The 19,757-nt window shown below is 41.9% G+C and overlaps 1 protein-coding gene across 2 annotated transcripts in view; it reads right to left on the bottom strand.

Annotated features, from left to right (window-relative positions):
• Nucleotides 1–17,681, bottom strand: part of HOPX (HOP homeobox) — a 29,617-nt gene extending 11,936 nt beyond the window's left edge. Inside the window, exon 1 of one of the 2 annotated variants that reach the window (XM_080688178.1) lies at nucleotides 17,084–17,681. The gene's annotated coding sequence lies outside the window, so the exon portion shown is untranslated. Of the gene's footprint in view, nucleotides 1–13,163; nucleotides 13,249–17,083 lie in introns of those variants that run through there. The other variant, XM_080688179.1, reaches the window with a different exon arrangement.
• Between the last annotated feature and the right edge of the window lie 2,076 nt (nucleotides 17,682–19,757).

Raw genomic sequence — 19,757 nt, 5'->3', positions numbered from 1 at the left:
TGTCAGGATATATACAGGGAGTGGAACTGGTCATAAGGTATGTGGCTATACACTTTACAACATAATTTTAACTTGTCTTCCAAAGTTGTTGAACAAAACTGCATAGAATTTCCTTTGCTCCACATCCTCATCAACACTTGTATTGCTAAATTTTTTTATTTTTGCTATTATTATTATTATTTTTTTTTAATTTGTTAATCCTCACTGGAAAATATTTTTTTAAAGGAAAGACTAATACATTTATTTTTATTTTTTTTATATTTTATTGATTTTTTACAGAGAAGAAGGGAGAGGGATAGAGAGTTAGAAACATCAATGAGAGAGAAACATCGATCAGCTGCCTCCTGCACACCTCCTACTGGGGATGTGCCCGCAACCAAGGTACGTGCCCTTGACCGGAATCGAACCTGGGACCCTTCAGTCCGCAGGCCGACGCTCTATCCACTGAGCCAAACTGGTTTCGGCTGGAAAATATTTTTTCATTGTTTGTAGATAAGAGTGAAAGGGAGGGATGGAGGAAAAAGAGAGAGAAAGAGAGAGAGAGAGAAACATTTATGTGAGAGATGCATCAATTGGTTGCCTCCTGCATGCCCTGACTGAGGCAGGAACAAACCTGCAACCCAGGTATGTGCCCTTACCTATGACCCTTTGGTGTGTAGGCCAACGCTCTAACCACTTACCCACACTGGACAGGGTACTATTATTTTTATGTATTCTTTTTTAAAAAAATATATTTTATTGATTTTTTACAGAGAGGAAGGGAGAGGGATAGAGAGTTAGAAACATCGATGAGAGAGAAACATCGATCAGCTGCCTCCTGCACACCCCCCACTGGGGATGTGCCCGCAATCAAGGTACATGCCCTTGAACAGAATCGAACCCGGGACCCTTCAGTCCGCAGGCCGACGCTCTATCCACTGAGCCAAACCGGTTAGGGCTTATGTATTCTTTTTATCCATGAATAATATCTAAACCTTCCTGAAGCTATTTATATTTTCACCCTGTTTAACTTCTTGGGGCTAAAAGGTTCCAAATGTTTACTGTTTGCTTATAAGAGTATTTCCTGTTCCAGCCTAGGAGATTTGAGGTATTTTTAAAGAATTTTGACTTTGTCTCCAAGCTAGCTCATTATTTCCATTGGTGACCAAGAACAATACAAAAGATGTATGGAAAACTAATTACAGCAGACCTTGTCTGTATTATGTTAAAAATGTTACTATTTCCCCGTCTACAGAAGTCAGAACTTGAGTCTGCACTTTAAACTGTGTTAACCATATCAATTATTGCCCTCTCCAAAAAAGTGAGTATCCAAGTCTCCAAATAAAAACAGCAGAGATGAATTTAAAATGATTGAATGAAGAAGGAGAAAAGATGTTGGGATAGACAGGAAGTATAAAAGAGAGGGACTATTGGGCTGTGAGTTTAAAATAGGATATAATCATGTAAAATCGAATAATGTACTCAAGTGTTGGAACTGCAATACCACGATCGTGGGGTGCTGAGCTACAGTTCAATAGCAGGTAGATATCAGTTCTTTTCATTTCTCTCATAATCCTTTCTTAGGAAGTAGAATGGGATTAGTCCTGTTTTGCAATCAGGAAAGTTTAACTAACTTATCTACAGAGTCAGAAGAAGGCTCAGAAGTCTACCTTTTCTTTTGGCTACAGCAGTAAAGGCAGTTTGTGATGTCATTAGCATCAAGATCGATTTAGACCTACAAAATACTGTATATTCTCCTCATCAGTATATTCTACTGATGTCAGAAATTCTAAGAGATCCCTGAATCCCGATTTGGACCATTGAGCTCTCATTTTAGTCGTTGTCACTTTTAGTGAAGAATTGGGCCGGGGGCCCGTCTTTCTTGTGTGGGCCAGTCCTACTGTGGTCTCTCCAGCCTCATTCCCTTTGCTGTGGCTGCAGCCTTCTCACAGACCTCCACACATTCCCTGGAAAACCCTAGTGCCTACTTCCCACCAAGGCAACAGAGATGATGGAATCACCCCTTTCAAGTTTTTTTCTGACTCCATTTTTGGAGGTGCAGACAAACTGGGGAGATTGGTTCAAGTCTGTCCAGTAAGAGCTGAGCTCTTAACTTTTGACCCAGTGTAAGAGGTTAAGAGCTCAGCGTAAAAAGCTAGGAACCACCTGCCAGCTCACTGACAAGCACAGAATTCTCCCAGAACATGCTGCACTCGACTCAGTGAGGCAGGAAGACAGATGCCAACTCATACTGGAATTCATGCCATTCCAACTGGTCGCCAGGGACCATCTCATCCCACGTAGTCTTACTCCCCCAAGTTTTGTCAGGCAAAGAACTCATGAGGTTTGGGTTTTCGATGTCTCATCCCTGCTCTGGGATTGCATTGCTTGGTAGTTAACCCAAGGCTTAAAAATAGGAAGTGCTGCCTTCTTTTCTTTGAAGTTCTGCATATCTGATGTGCACGTCTGTATGTGCTCTGTGTTGTTGCTAATTCAGCTTACTGCTTTCGAGGCCCTCCTCTTTGGATTTGCTTTCCTCGTGCCTAGAAGCTCCCCCCACCCCCACCCCCCATTTCAGGAAACCCAGCAGAATTAAGAGCAAACTGAAATTTAAGTTAATGGAGCAAAAGTTCATATATAGTTATAGGGACAGTGCTTCTAAACTGTGAGGTGCATGCTTACAGAAGATACTGTTCTTTAAATGAGTGTGAGCTAAGCATTCAGTGGGGCATCTCTGGTGGCAAACTGGTCAGAACAGCTTTTAAGTTTCACTCTTTCTGGGTAACAGTCCCCTTTTTAAGCTTTCTGGGCTGGCAAAGCACAATATTTGAAACCGGAACCTTTAAAAAAATAAAATGCTGTATATATTGCTTCATGAGAAGATGTTTCTCTGGGTGGAACTCCTGAAGACTAACAAAGTGGGGGTGTTCTCATTAGCACTTCCACATTGTGTATTGATTTCAACTTAATTATTGGTATTTTCACTAATTTAATCGTTTCCTTGCTCATTCCTCTACTTCACTCCCCAATTTATCCTTTTATCTATTAATGAGGAAACATTAATAGGAAAGAAGATTAGTGAGAAAGTTAAAAATAAGCAGGAACAAATATACTATGAATTGGTGAGTAGATTTTTCTAGGTTGTCCTGTCCTATGAGAATAATGACCAAATGGAAATTGTTTTGAAATAATTTGTTCATGGGCCTGTCTTCCCCACTAAATTATATTCTGTGGTGGATATGTCATCTCTCATACATTTAAATCTCTCCAGCTTTCGTTAGAAGTATCTGGCACTTAATAGGTACTCATTAAATGTCTGTTAAACTGAACTTATATGATGCCATCTGGCATGACTTGATTTAGAACATAAGTTAGGAAGACACTGCTCTGTGTTTTCAACAATTAGGACGGGCCATGTTCAAAACCAAAACATAACATTGGAGAAAATAACTTTCTAACCTTCTAATATCTCTTGGTCCTCACTGCCCCAAACAGTACGGAGTTGATTCATATTTTTGAACAGCATACAGAAACCTCACCCCTGTTATAACAATAACAACAAAATATGTATTGAGTGATTACTATGCACCAGGCACAGTCCTAAATGTCTTAAATGCATTAAATCATTTAATCATCAGAGAAATAGGCCCTCTTACTGGCTCCATTTTGCACATTTGGAAACTGGTATAGGTGAATATTTATGTAACTTTCCCAAGGGGATGTATAGAACTTTCCCCAATACCAATCAGGTGAGTAGCAGAGCAGGGTGTTAAGCCCAGCAAGTCTAGCTCCTGCATCCACATTATCAACCACTACGCTGTGTTTCTTCCTTGTATTGAGCAGTTATGCAGACAGAAAAGCCCTGATGGGTGGTTGTGGAAAGAGGGGCAGGAAAGCAATGTGGTGTCCTGGGTCTGCTCTGGCTCCCTGTGGGGTGGGGCTACTCCTTCTCGGTGGCATGTTTCTCATGGCTGGTGGCCAGACACATCTCTGACGCAGCTAAATGGACAAGCCAGTGATTCAGTTCATGTCACCAGCACCACTAGCCTGACTGGCTTTCCCTCCCCACATGCTTGTCTGTAATTGACACAGACATAGTTGAAAGATGACATTATGTTAATGATATAGTATGCAAATGAGAAAAAGTTACTGCATCCGACAGAATGGGATAGAAAGCTGGGCTTCAACCAGACCAGATGGATCTTAATGACTATTTCTTCTACCTAATCCCTAGATGTACAGTCTGGTTGAGTTGATTAAGGAACTTCCTAAAACTGTGGTTGCAACAGGTCTCTCGGTGGTCCAGACTTTCTATGGCCACTTACAGAAAATAGCAAGATATTATGGCAGCTATTTGAAGGGAGAGTGAGTCAATAATTAATCCCGGACATAAAATTATTTGTATACACACTGAATTCTTTTTATTGATAACTCATATTCTAATCCAAAGTTTTGTATATGGAAACAAAAGGAACTGGTGAAAGATAACAATCAAACTTTAGGCTTCTTTTTTGAATGTGCTGTGATAAAGTGGAGTATTAATCTACCTCCTTAGAAAGAAATAGGCTAACGAAAGAGGACAATCTCATTTCCATTATCTCCTTATAAAAGATATCCATATTTTAAACAGGTTGCTTTTCACTACCTCTATGATGATGGTTTGGAAGTCAGAAAAAGTTTTTTCTGGAAAGAACATTATAAATTGTAGGTAGACTCCAAGGCTAACCCACAAAAAGGAGTGTAACTAAAATACTACATATTTGTTACTGGGGGGAAGGGGAGGTAGAAAATAATCCTGTTCAAATATCCTAGTGCAGTGGTCGGCAAACTGCGGCTCGCGAGCCACATGCGGCTCTTTGGCCCCTTGAGTGTGGCTCTTCCACAAAATACCATGGCCTGGGCGAGTCTATTTTGAAGAAGTGGCGTTAGAAGAAGTTTAAGTTTAAAAAATTTGGCTCTCAAAAGAAATTTCAATTGTTGTAATGTTGATATTTGGCTCTGTTGACTAATGAGTTTGCTGACCACTGCCCTACAGGACTAAATTCAACTCCCTAGCAAGGCATAACATTCAACATCTTTCATAATCTAGCCTTAACCTACAGGCTTTCCAGAGATTTGCCTAGTGAAATTTAATACGAAATCATTTCATTTTGAAAGCAAATGCTGAAGAAAAAGCAGTTTTAGTTAAAATTTGGCTTAGAGAAATGAGGTTTGGTGCAGATATTGAAGACGTTTTCAGGGGACTTTTGATGATCTTACAGGATTATAGCACAACTCTGATGTATTTCAAGTGTCCAGAATAGTCTCTGACACATTGTTGGGTGTCTAGTGAATGCTTATTGAATGCATGTAGATTGAACTTTATTTTCATTGCAAAAAGTATGACTTTCCTTTATCGGATAAAGACATAATGGTCAGAGCTGTAGCTGTATTTGTGTCATAGATGAAATAAAGAGGGGAAAGAGGAAGAAGGGGAATGTTGAAAAGTATGGATGTGAGCAGCAGGTTGTTTGAGACAGAATCAATGAACAATCAAGAGGAAGCCAGAGATTACTTCGCATGGTCCTCTCCTCATCCTTCTACCCAAGGGACAAGGAGGAAGAGATTTTATGCGTCGCATTTCCCGAGCCAGCCACCAAGCAGCGCTGCCAGACAAGAACAGTTTAGTTGCTGGTCAGAGCTCTTTGTAGGTGGGAAGAGTAAGCGAGAAGCAGAAATAAAATGTTTTTGAATATACAGTATTAGTTACAGAGGGTATGTTTGTCTATCTTTAATGGGTAAATTGTATGTAGAAGATACATTTTATTTTATTTAATTTTAAATATGTTTTTATTGATTTTTAGAGAGGAAGGGAAAGAAAGATGGAAACATCGATGAGAGAGAAATATCATTGATTGGCTGCCTCCTACACGCCTCCTTCTGGGGATCGAGCCTGCAACCCAGGCATGTGCCCTGACCTGGAATCAAACCCAGATGTCTTGATTCTTGGGTCAATGCTCAACCACTGAGCTACGCTGGCAGGGCTATAGAGGATACATTTTAAATTCCCATACTAAATGAAAATATTACACTGGTATGGAGTAGTAGAAAAGCACTAGGCAAGGAGTCAGACCTGGATTTCGATTTTAACTCCTCTGCTTAAAAGTCGCACGACCATGGCTGAGGTTTTTAAGCTTATTTGAAATGTAGCTCTCTTCTCTGTAAAATGTGGCTGAGAACTTCCTTCCGTGCCTGTTTACTGCAGTTGTGGTCCAGTGAGATTGTGCTCATGAAACAGCTTAGAAAACTAAAGTGATACAGACATTTCCAGAATGTTATATTATTTCTTCATTCAGAAAAATGAAGATGGGGGGATAAGGACACATATGTAATACCTTAATCAATAAAAAGAGAAAAAAAGAAAAGAGAAGTTAAGATATTGGGCCAGATGACTTCTGAGATTATTTCTCCTCTAAAATGCTTATGATCAGAATGGCCTGCGTTTTAATTTATCGTGTTATTCCTCATCAACGTTTACTGATGTCATTGGCCTGAGAAATGGGAGGACATGGGTCCAGTCTAAGCCATGTCCCTGATTTGCCATAATCTGCTATAATCCTCTAAGATTATTTGTACCGACTTTCTACTTCAAAGGACAACTAAAGAGCCCGTGAAACATTTTCAACCAACGTGCTCTTTAATATTCAGTCTACCTGTTACATTAACATGACATACAATTTGCCATCCAACGTGGAACATTTAAGTTAAAAGAGGTGCTGTGAGTAATTACACCAAGATACCAGGCACACATCACAAGTGTCTAGGCCAGCCTTGGGCAAACTACGGCCCGCGGGCCGGATCCAGCTGTTCTATCTGGTTCTCTTGCTCTCCCCTCCGCTCCTTTACTTTGAATTTATATTAGTTCACACAAACACTCCATCCATGCTTTTGTTCCGGCCCTCCGGTCCAGTTTAAGAACCCATTGTGGCCCTCGAGTCAAAAAGTTTGCCCACCCCTGGTCTAGGCAAACCTGGACATCTGGTCCCCTTATCAAAGGTAAAATGTTAAACTTGTCACTTAGGTGTAGAAAGATAGAAATGTTCCTGTTGACTTTAGGCATCTGTAATGCTGTTCCAGATTAGTAAGATGCAGGTCTGTTGGGATCTGAGAGAATAAAACCACAGTAACAGGTTCTTTTTTTACTCTTAAGAAAGCCTATTGTTGCAACTCTGTGTGGTTAAAAGTAAGGAGGATACAGGATGGCTTCCAATTTCCTGACCTTTCATTTTTATTGCAGTTTGAATACGCAGGGTAGAAATTTGTCTGGTAGGATGAATAATGCTTGGGCCTCTGCCTGCTTTGGGTATTGTTAGTATGGTGCTGATGCTTAGTAAGTGCAAATATCCATTACATCTCAAACACAGTCCCATCCTATGACCAAATGTAAACAAAGGAACAAAATCGGCTTGTACTAGAGATTTCCATGGAGCACACCCATGTGCGCAGGGCTTTTCAAACCAGATAATACAGGAGAGGTGAGACTTGTGAAGCAAATTGAATGTTCAGATCCCCTCTTTGAAAATATCTGATGCCCTACCTAACACAACAACAAATTTGACAGAAAGATTTTTTTTCCCCCTATGGAGGGGACAGAGATCTCAGTATTTTCTAAATAAAACCATTAATCATAAAAAGAAATGTGCACTACTAAGCTTAGAAGCAAATAACAAAAAGGTCAACTTTTTAAGCAGTTTGTGAAGAGAAAAAAAAATGGCACAAATAAGTCAAAATGACAGGTAATAAATATTCCTTTTATGTTTTAGAGTGTGTTATTAATTTTTGGTCACCCATTTAGCTTCCTAATTATACTTTATTTAGGAAGGCATTAATTAGGTTAATTAGATTAATAGACTGTAGGCTAGGAAGATATATGTGTTCATTGCATAGAGAGAAGGGGTGCTCAAAAACTTAAATAGAGCTGCACAGCCAAAAATCAGCCTGATATTTTAAAAATCGAATACAGAATTCTCATAATGCTCTGCAGCCATTCAGTCACTTTAGAATGTTAAAACATAGAGTTTCTCTGTGAAAATGTACTCATTCCCAGTGCCTGTGAAAAGGGCTGTGCATTTGTAAGTCTGGGGCATGTCATCATGCTTTTTTTCATGTATGCTGTGTTCTACAGTATGTTTGCCCAGGCCCTAATTGCTTAGTAAGGAACAGCAGTTAGAGACCTTCGCAGTATTGCATGTGCACGACCAGTGTATGTTTAGGCGGCCCTTTCATAGGTCATTGCGACCTGCCTAAGGCAAGCAGGCATAACTTCCTCAGGTTGTTTGTACATGGTGCAATGTACACAAAAAGGCTCTTTGAGAAAAATGGAATTATCTCTTTGCACAAATATACTTGAACCAATTATTATTTTTTATGGTCCAACGGCCATGCTTATTTTATTACTATAATTAGGTAATGGATAAAATGATACACACCGGGTACTTTGTAGAACCCCATATTATGCCAAAGTCCAACCATACATGCTGTTTGTTGCCATGTGGCTCAGTTCTATGGGCCTTATTGAGTTGTTATTGGCTGTGCAGCTCCAGCCTGCTCATTAATATCACAAAATCATTGTAAAGGACAGATACACCAGCTCAGGGGATAACTCTGAGCCACAGCAGACTGTTTCCCTGAGCATCAAACATAGTGCTGCCGAAGGAGGCTGGATGGAGCCTTAGAAAACCTTCATTCTCCTCCCAGCAGCATCACTTTGATCTCTAAGTGACTTGGGACAACTCACTTAATTACTTTGAACCTTCATCATCTACAAATGAAGCTACAATCCTACCCCCACGTATCTCACAGGGTTGCTGTAGAGGTCAATGAGATGGATTGTGTTATGAAAAGCACTTTAAATTATAAACACCATATAAGTACAAAGTACCATTATTAAGGTTCTAATCCAGCTTTCCCAGTGACTCAGGACATAATATTGGGCAACCGAATGACATCAGGTTTTGTAATCATTAAAATAGGGGGACATTTTAGAACCTTCCACTCAACCTTATAACTAATAAGATTTCTTATAACATTTTATTTGCTTTTCCAGGGTATTCAAAGACCAATATGGAGCGCCCGGCTCGTGTGGCTCAGTGGTTGAGCATCGACCCAGGCACCAAGAGGTCAGAGGTTAGATTCCTGGTCAGGGCACATGCCTGCATTGTGGGATCGATCCCCAACAGGAGGCATGCAGGGGGGCATTGATGTTTCTCTCTCATCAATGCTTCTGTTTCTCTCCCTCTCCTTTCCTCTATCTCTAAAATCAATAAAACGCATTTAAAAGAAAAAAAAGACCAATATGGAGAAATAAAATGCTTCTAAAACCGGCTAGCTCAAGTTTAAGAAAATAACATTAAGAAGGGGAGATCACTGATCTCAGAAAATTATTTCAGTCACTATGAAAGTCCTAGTAAAGTACTAAAGAACCCAGAGAAACTTCTAAATGTTTGAAATACTAGATTAGGACTTGTGATGTCATGTGTCTCCATTTCTCAAGGACAATTCAATATTTCATATTTCTTAAAGAAAATATAGGCCATCTAGCCCACTCCTTCCCTTCCCCTGTCTCCCAACAACCAGATCTAAAGGCTGATTGAGTATACGTATGAGACTATTCATTATGGAGTTACTTATGGGAACTGGAGACAGCAGAAATGTCCAACACTAGAGGATTATGTAAGCAAAGAGTGTATATAAATAGCAGATTATTAAAAAGAAGTTAGACATAATTCTTTAGAAATATTAGAATTATAATCAGCCATGTAGATCTTAAAAATATGGTGTTGAGGGGAGAGGGTGGCGGGGGAGAGATCAATGGGGGAAAAAAGGAGACTCGTAAAATTTTAAACAATAAAGAATTTTTTTTTTTTAAAATATGGTGTTGAGTTTAAAGAGAGACAAAGAGATAGAGGAGTGCCAAAGAAATGGATTGAGATGTAAAACTTAAAAAGGGTCTTGTGTATTATGAATTAAGGTATATGTTAACATGAGCCTAAGGACAAAAAAAGAAAAAAGAAAAAGACTTCAAAAATTAAAAAATTGTTGGTCTGCCCCATCTTTTGGAGCTCAACTATGTAATTCTTTCCGATGTATTTTTTGCATGATGCGGGATACTTCATGGCTCACTCAATACCCTTCATGCTGCAGATTACACCAACTGCTGGGCTTTTTTTCCCCTTCAAAGGGAAAGGTGAATAGCTGGCCACTGACCTCCATGACTACCCTACATACTTTCCCACGCCATCATCAAATAGCTTTCTAGCCTTATCTTCTCCAAGTGAAATAACATCAGGTCCTCTTGCTGTTCCTTACAGTTGTGATTTTATTATTATTTAGTCGTCCAGGAGCCCTGTTGAGCTAGTTCCAAGGACTCTCCACCCTTTCAAGTTGTGGAATGTGAATCAGGTACAGTGCTCCTGCTTTCTTCACTCCTGCTTCGTAAACCCCAGTTCTAGCCATCTCCAAACAGGGCTATGCCACTCCCAGGCAGTGTGTGAAGAATACATAATAAAGTGTAAACACTCCTGGGCATAGGTTACTGAATTAAAGTGTTTTCTAAAACAGATTTCAGCCCTAGCCAGTTTGGCTCAGTGGATAAAGGTCAGCCTATGGACTGAAGGGTCCCAGGTTTGATTCCCATCAAGGCCACATGCCCAGGTTGCAGGCTCAATCCCCAGTAGGGAGCATGCAGGAGAAAGCCAATCAATGATTCCCTCTCATCGTTGATGTTTCTATCTCTCCCTCACCCTTCCTCTGTGAAATCAATAAAATATATATATATATATTTTAAAAAAAACAACAAACAGATTTCACTCCTGGGTATCGGTAGACCAGAAATTTGGAAAGGAGTGAGGAAATATAAGAGCTAAAGAAGATTGTTTATGTAAATTTCCTTATGGAGAAACCACACAGGAAGGAAATGAAAATATATCAACAAAGACTATCTAAGCATATCTGTCATGTCTTTAAGAATTCTAGGAAACTTCAATCATAATCTGTCTGGATAGAATGACTGGCATTAGTTCCTGCCCAGTATGCACTAAGATTAGAACTGGTAGATGTCTGCCTTAGGTTGTTTTTAATTTTGTTTTGATTTTTAAAATTTTATTGCCTGGCTGGTGTGGCTCAGTGGTTGAGGTTTGACCTATGAACCTGGAGGTCATGGTTCGATTCCGGGTCAGGGCACATGCCTGGATTGCGGGCTCGATCCCCAGTGTGGGGCGTGCAAGAGGTAGCTGATCAATGATTCTCTCTCATCATTGATGTTTCTATCTCTCTCTCCCTCTCCCTTCCTCTCTGAAATCAATAAAACATATATATTAAAAATTTGTTATTTTAATTGATTTTGAGAGAGAGAAACATAGATGTGAGAGAGAGATAGCAATCGCTTGCTTTCGCAGGTGCCGGAACTGGGGATCAAACCCACAACCTAAGTATGTCCCTGACCCAGAATCGAACCGCAACCTTCCAATGAATGGGGCAACACTCAACCAGCTGAGCCACACTGGCCAGGGCAGCTTTTATCATAAAAGAACAAGGCAGTTCTGAAAGATCTGGCAGGGTTTTAATGTTTGGTCAACATTTTATCAAAATTACTGGAAGCAAATTACAAGAAATTATTTGAGGATGGGTAAAAATTAACTTCTCTACTTTTAAAAGAGCTTTTATTGCTATCCAAATATGGCCATAAGCTAACACCAATCACTGGGCTTTTTAGAACGTGAAACAAATAAAGTAACTTGGCCTTGTGATGAACAATTCCCCCAGCATTTATACTGAACTTATTTTTGGCAAGACAATATAATACACCAGCTTTCTGTCTGGGCAGGACAGATACAAAGCTTCCCATAAGGAAACTGAGTCATGGTGGCAGTGAGTGACTTGGCAGAGAGGCCAGAATGAGGCATGGGCAGGCCTGTGTCCAGAGTCAGCTCAGCCACCAACAAATCCTAACATTTAGAGCAACTCACTTTACTGTCTTATGAATTGCATTCATAGGAGACCACATAGTTCATTGCTCAGGCCATGCATTTTTGAGAATAAAAGGAGGTGTTATTAATGATCCACTGGACAACTGATCTTTTGGGTTCCCTCCTGCTTTATTTGTTTATGTTCTTCCCCCCATTGACGCCCTCACCCCATACCCCCAGGCCTTTTACCACTCTACTGTCTGTGTCCATGGGCTGTGCCTCCATTACAGCTGAGTTAGAGCTGCAAATAAAACCCAGGTTCCTCATCACCAGCCCCACACTCTGCTCCCCAAGACAGGCTATCTTCTGCCAGGACTTATCTACACTGGGGTTCTGTGGAAGGGTGTGTTCAACATAAGGATCCACGAAGGCACTTTCCCAGCAAATAAAAAGGACAGGCTGACCTGTACCTGCTTGCTCATGTACTCACACACCCCAAACCCACGTGTGTTCAGAATCAATAGCGCTGGAATAACAAATCCACACCAGGGTCATTGAAGGCAGAGGCGGCCAAGGCAGCAAGGGCCAGGAAGAAAACCCGCCCCCCCCCCCCCTTCCCCTCCGCACCACCGCCACCACCACCACCTCTGTGTATCAGGAGAATCCCTTTTATTTGCAGCCTCAAGGCTATTCTGCACCAGCCCACCCAAGGCCAGCAGGCAGGATGGGTGTGATCCAGGGGCTGCCTCAGGATCCTCAGGTGTTGGTTTTTAAATGGGCAGGTGAGTATTTTATAAATCACTCTGGGCCACGGCTCACCCATCTGCTAACAATTTCATCTTTGCATAGACCCATCCACAACCCCATTCACTTGGCGCTTTAAAAGTTTGAGGAAGCCATCAACATTTTCTAAAAACGTATCCAGGTTAGGTTATGACGCGGCCTTAAAAAAAAGTCTATATAAATTAAGCCATTCCACGCTATAAGAACTTGGCAGACATTCTGTCACAGTTATACAAACCTGTTTTATCATCTGTGCAAACCCATCACTCACTTTTTAAAAATAATTTTTTTTTAAATGAAACTTTGGCAAAAAGAGGAAACATTTGGCTTCCAAACAGCAGCATGAAACAGAGTTGGCCACCACCCTGATGCCAGCAGCCTAATCCCCTCTCCCCGAGAGCTGGAGTCCCCCATCTCCCGGTGTCCCTGTCTCCTGGGGCTCAGGGTGGTGCTTACCTTCCCCGCCCCTCCTCGCTGCTGCTCTCACCAGTAAAGACCGTGCCCTCTCCTCTGGCTGCCCCGCTGCCCTGGGCTCCCAGACGCGGAGACTTTGCTTCAGCTCCGAGGGAGGTTAATCACACACCTGGCCACGCCCCTCAGAGGCAGGCGGTGCCACAGGCAGCTGCCACTTGCCGACAGGAGCTGCAGCAGTCTCAGCTCTCCAATGGAAGAAAGGGCTGTCAAGGGCCCACAGTCGCAGGAACTTAGGGGACCCCTTGCCCCAGACCAGTGGTGGGCAAACTGCGGCTCTTTGGCCCCTTGAGTGTGGCTCTTCCACAAAATACCACGGCCTGGGCGAGTCTATTTTGAAGAAGCGGCATTAGAAGAAGTTTAAATTTAAAAAATTTGGCTCTCAAAAGAAATTTCAATCGTTGTACTGTTGATATTTGGCTCTGTTGACTAATGAGTTTGCCGACCCCTGGCCCAGACTGTAGGAAGGGGGTTCCTTGCTCTGCCAGGGGCAGCCTTCTGTTCCAAAGGAGAAACCAGGTAAAATTTATAAAGCCCGTGAGAAGAATTTCTTGACATTTTAGTAACCTTAAGGTGGTTCTCCATTTTCCCCCCAGAAAGATAAATGCAGCCACTTCCGATGAGGATGAATGCATTTAATAAAAAAATAAATAAATAAACCAATTCAGAAAAAGAAATCTCTCAAGGCCCACAGTCTGTAGGGAATTCCTTATGGGATGTAATTTGAAGAATTCTACTGAAAACCTCCCAATCTTGGTATACTTTCCCCCAGCAAGTTGCTTGGAATTCTGACTAGTAGGGGTTATGAGTTTTGCCTGAAACTTTGATTTTCCTGATTGTCCCAAACGGTAATTACATTTATATAACATTTCAGAAAACTCTCAGATGCGCTATCTTGCTGGAACCTACTTACTATACCAGGGAGAGACATAACTCATTAAGCAATCGTATTAACATTATAACTTTAATTAGTTTTCCAAAATGAGTAAGTAAAGCTTTGAGGATATTACACTCTGGAGATTGGGCGTGTTTGGATTGGCAGAGAGATGGGAAACCATGAACAACGTGGCCAGGTGTCCTAGGCCGTGGGCACCCCTGCACCCACACAGGTGCTGAGGTGAGGGGCAGAAAAGAAGAACAGAAGCCACCAGAACAAACTTCACCCACTCATGCTTCTGCCCGGTGTTGAGATCTGGAAGACACTTTGGAAAGACCCTGTAGTGCCCAACAGACTCACCCCAACGCTGAGCACTCAGGCTAGTTCCTGAAAGAGCAGTTTGGCGGTCCGCCAGAGCAGAGTGCCTGGTGCGTCAGCCACAGTTCTTATTAGTAACTACAATCCTCTGGCTTACACTAGGTATTATGTAGGGAACAAAAGGAAGCTTTAGTTTTGAAACATCCCTCCTCACCATCCCTTCTCATGTGCTAGCACAATCCTTAAATAATGCACCTCTGAGGCTCTGAGTAATTCCTCCTGTTGACCACTCCAGAGCGTGTCTGGGTTCCAAGAATGTGCTTGAAACACACTGAATACCCTATCCTAGCTAGAGCTGGAAGTGTGGTTTTGAGGACCCAGAAGCGATGGCCTCAGGGGTCCTTCTTCCTCTGAGGTCCTGTTGCTGTCCTTCCTGGACCCTGGGGTGTGTGGTCCAGTGGGTAGTGACCCCTCCTCTCTCTGGGCCTCACTATCCTCACCTGTGAAGTGAGGGGTTTGGGTTTTACATCAGAATCACTTGGAGAGTTTAAATAAAACAATGTCAGGCTACACACCCAGGGGTTCTGATTTAATTGGTTGGGGTGGGACCAAGTCCCAGTTTCAAAACTGAGTTCAATGATCCCTGGGACCTTCCAAGTTCTACAAAAATCCACAATTCTGGTGCTCTGCTCCTCTACTTTATTTATTGAATTAATATTTTCCAGGCATACTCATTTTTTATTTTCAGTATGTTGCATAGGATGATTTTTAGAGATGCTTTTAATGATTAAAAAAAGACCTATTGCTCGGCTGGCATTGCTCAGTGGTTGAGTGTCAACCTATGAATCAGGAGGTCATGGTTAGATTCCGGTCAAGGGCACATGCCCGGGTTTCGGGCTCGATCCCCAGTCGGGGGCTTGCCAGAGGCAGCCAGTCAATGATTCTCTCTCATCATTGATGTTTCTATCTTGCTCTCCCTCTTCCTTCCTCTGAAATCAATAAAAATACTTTTTTAAAAAATAAAAAAAAAACTTTGTTTATTTAAAAAAAGATCTGTTGCTCAAGTATTGTTTGTTGGGGTGTAATTGGCATATAATGCTGCAGTGTCTACAGTGTACAACCTGATAAATTTTCACTTATAAGAAATGGTTATCACAATCACAATAGCGAACATATCCACCATCCCCAAATTTCCCTGTGCCCTTGGTAACCCTCCCACACCTCTTCCTCCTGCCCTCCTTCCCCAGGTAACCGCTGATCTGTTTTCTGTTACTATCAATTAGTTTGCATTTTCTATCAATGAAATCACACAGTGTGTACTATTTTTTGCCTGGCCTCTTATCATTTTGTTTTTGTACTTTAGATATCAAGCTCTTTGAGAACAGGAGCTACCGTTCATTTGTTTCCTCTTCCTCCTGGTCCCCAACTTACCTTTGCTCAGAGAAGCCCCTTAATCATAATTTGCTTGATTGAAATCAGACCTTTATGACCTTCTAACTGAGCTTCAGTTTGGTGGCTAAGAAGTGCCTGCCAGCCAGGTTAAGGGTCTCAGATCAGCAGCTTCAGCTCAGTTAAAAAAAAAAAAAAAAGCCTTGGTTTCAACTATGGAATTTAGGGTTTGGACTTCCAGTGGTCCAGAAAGTGAACATCATGGTGTGTACTGGGGACAAGGGGGTGGGGTGGTGGGGGAATACCTTTAAAAGGCTCTTGGCTTTCACCAGATTCTTAATCTTAGTCACAGGTTCTTGACCCAAGGGAGGAACTATGGAATTAATGTCATCCTTATTGTATTCCTATATGCATTTTGTGACTATGATGTCTAATTATAAATCCGCTACCATCCGCTCCCCTTCCCTCCCTTCTCTCCTCCCCTGTACCTGTATTTTGTTCTCTGCCTGCTCTGGTTATCCTAATCCTTCTTAACTAAATACACTATAGACCTTGTCGAGTGAAGTGCTACTTCATGGAAACTTTTTGAATTCCTCTTCTCTTTAAGAGTGTCTCACCTAAGCTTTGTGGTATGTTATGCCCTTTTTCCCACGATAATTCTTGTTCCACTTTACTTAACAGTTTACCTGGATACCATTGTGCTCAAATATCACAAACCTACATTTTCTCAAAACCCCGGTGCATGGGGTTCCTTTTCACCTCAAACAAGATCAATATTTTCATTTTCATAACTGATAAGTATTATGAGAACCAGAAGTAACAAGAAATATCACTGCAAATTTACAGTCGAGCCACCTCTACTCAAACCAGAGATACTTCCCCTTCCCCACTACATTGAACACAAAAATATTTTTAAATGATACTATGTCTAATTTTAAACTGAGATGTAGCACAGCAATATTGGCTTTAAATGATAAACTCATGTGTAACTGAGCACAGTCATACGAGTGCTGGTTTCAAAGTGTCTTTCAGAGATAGGAGAGAGTGAGAAAAACATCTCACCTACTGTCCAAAAGGCCAACATAGCCAGCCCCTTGCTCCAAACCCACCTCAACTCCATGCACGTTTTAGAAGGATCTGATATCTTACATCCCTCAGCATTCTCTGGCTCCCTGCTTGGGACCAGCTCTTAACTTCCATTCTCCCTTACACCTCCATCTTTCCCAACAGAATAGCAAATATGGTAACTGGAGCATTTCAGTCTCTTCTACACAAAGTTCATTCCTCCTACATTAAAGGCAGACCTCTGAAAGTTACTTACGTGGAAGTGGCGAAGGCTGGGCTTGGAAGCTGAGTTTTCTGATGCTGGTCTGCTTAAATAGCTGAGCTGCCTGACACAGGCAGTTGACAGCACGTTATTTATGCCTGTGAGTTCACTCTCAAGCAAGGACCTGAAAAGCCTGCAGCGTGGGCAGGAAGAAAACAACTGCAAGTATGCCGAGGTTACATCTCTCTGGTTATTCAGGTTTGATACTCAGGCGGTGACTTCTGAGAGTCTCATGGAACGTTCTCAGCACGACTGACTTCTTGTTCCTGATCTGCTTCTTAGCCAAGCAAGATTCTGCACCAAGATTGGATGAGAGAGATGGAGCCAAGAGAAGGAAGACACTCAGGACCCTGGAGCCTTGAGCCAAATTCCTTACTTTGAATGGGCTTCCAGTTAGATGTTTTCTCATTTCAAAGCATAGGCTTGGCGAGGCTGATTTCACAGTTCTGGGGGCTGGGTGCCAAGCTAAGAGCCTGGATAATGGCCCAATCAATGAAAAGTTATTTTGTTTTCAGGCACAGAATGTACAAATAAAGAACAGTTATAAGGGAGGCTCAGCCTGGGATGACACAATATTAGGTCCCTTTGAAAACGACTGTCATTGCTTTCCCCCAGCGTCTATACTTTCCTCCTCATTTCCCCTCCCCTTCCTTTGTTAATGAAATTCCTATCTGAGAGTTGAGAGCTCAGATAAAAAGCCAGTGTGTAAGCAAGCCTGTGGGAAGATGCTCTCCAAGGGTGAGAGTGTTCAGTGGCTCGTGTGACCATCAGTGGAAATGTTTCTAAGGGTGAGGGTATGTGTGTGTGGGTGTGGGGACCCGATTAGTCAATGTTTATCTGTAGTTTCTAGCTAAATATGGCAGTTAATAGTCAATTGCAGAATACTAAATGCTTTAAGCCGGCATGATTTCAAGAGGATGAAGGAAGGGAGACGGAGCTTGGTGAGGTCATTTACGGGAGTGTCTGTGTGTGTTTGCACAGACACAGACTGGTAAGTGCCACCCAGATATACACGTCCTGTATTTTTCACTTCACTGGAGAAAGAAAAAGCCCACTTGATTCTCTTGGGAACAGCAGCTGTCTGTAAAAGAAGAGCAGCAATCCTTCAGAATATTTTTTTCCTTCTTGCAAAAAGGGATAATGGTTATAAAACATGTGTGGGAGAAAAGTAGACAGGAGGCCTAGCCGACCCCATCCCTGGTAACCAGAGGAATTCTTTTGTTTCCTGCCTAATTCATTGCCTAACTTGTGACTGTTCTATGGCCAAATTTGAATTCTTGCCTCCCAGATTTCTTGAATGCAGGGTCTTGTTCATCCTTTGACACCCACAGTGCCTGGCACACATTACTATGACAATGAAAATGAGGATGAGGATGAGGGTGACCATCATCACCCTAATCGTCATCTAGAATCTTGAGATACTGACTATATGCCAGGTTCCATGGAAAACACTTTACAGGGAGTTTCTTTGTGTATTTAATCCTCACAACTCTAGGAGTTAGTTTTTTATTATCATCATTTTAAAGCTGAGGAAACTGATTCTCAGAAATTTTAAATCACTTCCCCAAGGTCACAGCAAGTGGTAGAGGTGGAATTTGAATCCTTACCTATCTGCTTCTAGAGTCTGGGTTTTCACTCAGGACTGATTTGAACAAGCACCAAGGAAGTTGCCTACGAATATTTTCACCTATTCTTATTTCTTTGCTTGTTTATCATCTATCTTCCAGAATGTGACATCCATTATCTCAATGGCCTTGCCTGACTTGTCCACTCTTGTGACCCCAGCACCCCGCAGAGTGTATGGCACATCGTAGGTGCTCTATAAATACGTGCTATTTGCTCAGTTTCTAAATTCCTTTGAAGGCTATGTTACCCCAGACAGAGGGCCTAGCATTATCAGAGTCTCATCTTGGTTCAGACACATTTCTTTCGCTCTTGTATGTTGTGTTTGCTTCAAGCTGTTTCTCTTTATCCAGTGTATTATGGAGCTGAAACTAAAGGTGGCAAAAACCATTAGAGCAGCTTTACGTCACTTAAGAATTCTGGGATTTCTAGGTAAGATGGCAGTGTAGGTAAACACCGTGCTCACGTCCTCCCACAGCCACATCAAAATTACAATTAAACTACAAAACAACCGTAATTCAGAACCGCCTGAAATCTGGCTGAAGGGAAGTCCTACAACTAGCGAATTAAAGAAGAAGCCACCTTAAGACTGGTAGGAGAGTAACATCAGAGGAATGGCGACATAAAGGTGCATCTTTTCCTCTCCCCCTGACATTTCAACAAGTTAACCATCTATAATTCAACAAAGAAATTCCTGCTCAACACAGGTACATGCCTGAGAGACCCACGCACAGAAACATCTAAAAGTGGGCATAGGGAGAGAAACCAAGATGGCGGCATAGGTAAACACCTAAACTGCTGCCTCGCACAACAATTTCAAAACTACAACTAAAAGACAGAACGGACACCATCCAGAACCACAGGAAAGCTGGCTGAGTGAAAATTCTACAACTAGAAGGAAAGAGAAAAGCTCACAGAGAATTGGAGGTACGGCAAAGGGGCTTTGTGCGCGCAGAGAGGAAGGGCGGCTGAGAGCCTGGCTGACTTTCTCTGGCGGAAGGGGGAAGGAAGCCTCTGACTGCACTGAACCCCAGTTCTGACTGCA

Source organism: Plecotus auritus, assembly GCF_963455305.1.
Source record: "Plecotus auritus genome assembly, chromosome: 1".
NCBI lineage: Eukaryota > Metazoa > Chordata > Mammalia > Chiroptera > Vespertilionidae > Plecotus > Plecotus auritus.
The sequence above is the reverse complement of the archived record's forward strand: the minus strand, read 5'-3'. Positions and strand labels throughout refer to the sequence as shown.